We start from the raw sequence: 2,705 nt of genomic DNA, 5'->3' as shown, positions 1-2,705 counted from the left end.
TTTGTTACGTATATACTAGCATGTACTAATGGCCTATGTATAAATTACATACAAAATTATGAAATCCATCGGGATCGATATACGGTTCCTTAACCACGTGTAAACATTATGGCATCCTGCGACGTTTTGTAGTTGTATCGTCCTCAGAAAAAGATTCAGGTGCGTGAATTGTCAGCGAGTCTTCAGATTCTGGCTCTTATTTTGATGAATACGATTCTGACAGCGGAAATTCAATTGGTAGCGAGACGGATGTAGTGATGATGATCTCGTGATGATGATACCGAATCAACAATGTTTGAATTTGAAAAAGAAACAGGTAGTTGGACATTTGTTTATAATACTATGTACTTATAAAAAGGCTTATTGATATGTAAAAAATAAATAAATAAACAATTTTGATGGGGACTTGATTATGTACAAGAGAAGATTTTTTACAAGACAATATCAGGTCTGGTACAATCACTAGATTTTTTTTATAGCTACGTAGCTTGATTTACCTACTTGGTTAGCTTTATTTACCTACCTTAAGTAGCTTTATTGAGCTCTGTATCAAAGTAATTTATTTCTATAAAAAAAACTTCTACCTGCATAGCTAAATCTAGTGATTGTACTGGACCTGAATATATACCTTAGCAAACATGTCAAGAGAAATTTCAAGGTTGGTACATGTACATATAGCAACAAAAATATCTGTATAAATTCAACAATATTGCAAAATATTCACATCTGCAGAATTATAAATAGCATAAGTAGCCTTTGTTGGGTGATGAAGAGGGAATGAAAAGTTGAATAGGTCCAGGGTTTTCAAAGTCTTAGACTGTTTACTAGTAGGGTACGTTAAGAATTGGATAGATGGGTCTTCACTGTCAATTAAATCACCATTATTACCTCATATGTGGGATCCATGATTATAAAGAATCTCATTTAACAAAATATTTTTTTTCACATATTTATGAGATGTTATGAAGATGGCTACACTTATGATTTTCGGCTTTATGGAATAGTAGAATTTTCTTTATGGGAGATCACAATTATTAGAAAAAAAGTTGTTGTCAAATACTTGTGCAGACTGCAGACTTTTCAAATTAAAGGTCACCATGTGTTCCTTGACAGGTTTGTGTTTAAAACAACTAATATTATAAATATAAGTCTGGGAAATTATACTTTGTAAAGTATATTTCATATTTCATTCTTATATTTCTTGTGCAATTTCAGATTATTCAAATTAATTTCCCTGGTTAGGGCTGGGCTTTACAATGGGATTTTCAGCTGTGGAGCTATAAAGAATTACTACATATGGTTTCCAATGTAGTTTTGTGAACAGAATCCAGAAATAAGAAGAGGAGAGACAATGCAGCATAAGCATTACCAATTACTTGCCACTGCTGAGAAAATGGTAAAGATATATTATATTATAGTACATGTATAGCAATTGCCTTGTCTGTCTGTCGATTTGCCTTTTCTCCCTATTCTGTTACTTTACTTCAAGGATATATGAAGCTGTTGTTTTCTTCAAAGATAGCCAGAAGAATTTGTGAAGAATCTTACCCAAGTCATTTGATGACATTTTCTTCAATTGGAAAATATAAATGTAGCATTATCATAAACATGACATTTATTTTGAAAATCTTAGAATATGTCTAGTATGGTTTATTTCAATTTAATTTGAAAACTGTCCTTTTTCACAGGTACATGCTTTGAGTACTACTTTTGTGTATTAGGAGACAGTCCAGTTCTTCTTTAAACCAGGAGTGGAAATTTCAGTGCTTGTTCAATTTCTCCAGAAGTTATTGGATGCTACATAGGAAGAAAATGGGGTCATACTGAACAGAATAGTTTGGATACACCTTATAGATTTTAAAAGCTTGAGACCTCAAGATCAACCCAAATGGTGTACCAAACATGAAGAAAAAAAGACAGTTTATGATTGAAGAAGCTTGTGTAGTATCCAAAATTTCAGGGTATTTCATATATGTTAATTTGTACGATTTTATTGGTACATGTACTTAAACATAGTTAACATCTTGATATTTAATATGTATCAGGTTTCACTTGCAGGAATACACAAAAATTCAGAGTAAATTTTAAGTGTTTGTTATGTTAGAAAAGATCAAAGTTCAAGGTCAACAGTGCTTTAGTTTTTACCAAATATAACACTATTATAAAGACTAATTTCCTGTATACAGGTATAGCAAATAATTCAGAATATGATTTGGGAAACTGTGATTTTTTTCTTTTAAATCTTATCTTAATTTAGAACCATGATGTATACTTAAGCAAGTAGATTTTTTTCAAGCATACAAAATTTCAAGGTCATTTTAATTTTGGAAATGAATATAAAATATCAGGAAGTAGTCAAGCATTGTAATTTTTTTTGTTGTTGAATGTACTTAGTTATAGAGTAATATCTGCAATGAAATTAAAAATTATAAATGTTCTAATTTGTTGATTTTTAAAACTTGGTGTTCTTTCATTTTGAGTTTGTTGCCATGACAATATGTCTGTCAAGAAAATGGCTCTGATATTCCTTTTTGTTCAGTTTGACCCTTGACCTTTGACATTGTGACCTCAAAATCTAAAAGGGTCCTCTACTTTTCAAGAAACCAGTGTACCAAATTTGATGTCTGTCAAGCAATGGGTCCTCAAGATTTTGAATGATTAAAATCTACATACTGGTATATTGAGAATTATAACCCTTGACCTTT

General features: G+C 31.1%; 1 long non-coding RNA gene across 2 annotated transcripts; it reads left to right on the top strand.

Annotated features, from left to right (window-relative positions):
- The first annotated feature begins 246 nt into the window (after window positions 1-246).
- On the top strand, window positions 247-2,346 carry LOC134272651 (uncharacterized). 2 transcript variants are annotated; one of them, XR_009993243.1, is made up of 3 exons: window positions 247-316; window positions 1,216-1,396; window positions 1,689-2,346. It is a non-coding gene; the product is annotated as an uncharacterized LOC134272651 (long non-coding RNA). The 2 variants fall into 2 exon arrangements; XR_009993244.1 differs by lacking the exon at window positions 247-316 and adding an exon at window positions 876-1,113.
- The last annotated feature ends 359 nt before the right edge of the window (window positions 2,347-2,705 follow it).

This window comes from Saccostrea cucullata, unplaced genomic scaffold, assembly GCF_032062105.1.
Source record: "Saccostrea cucullata isolate Sc308-1 unplaced genomic scaffold, CSIRO_AGI_Scuc_v1 ctg8335, whole genome shotgun sequence".
In the NCBI taxonomy this organism is placed as follows: domain Eukaryota; kingdom Metazoa; phylum Mollusca; class Bivalvia; order Ostreida; family Ostreidae; genus Saccostrea; species Saccostrea cuccullata.
Note: the sequence above shows the minus strand (reverse complement) of the source record. Positions and strands in the feature narration are given on the sequence as shown.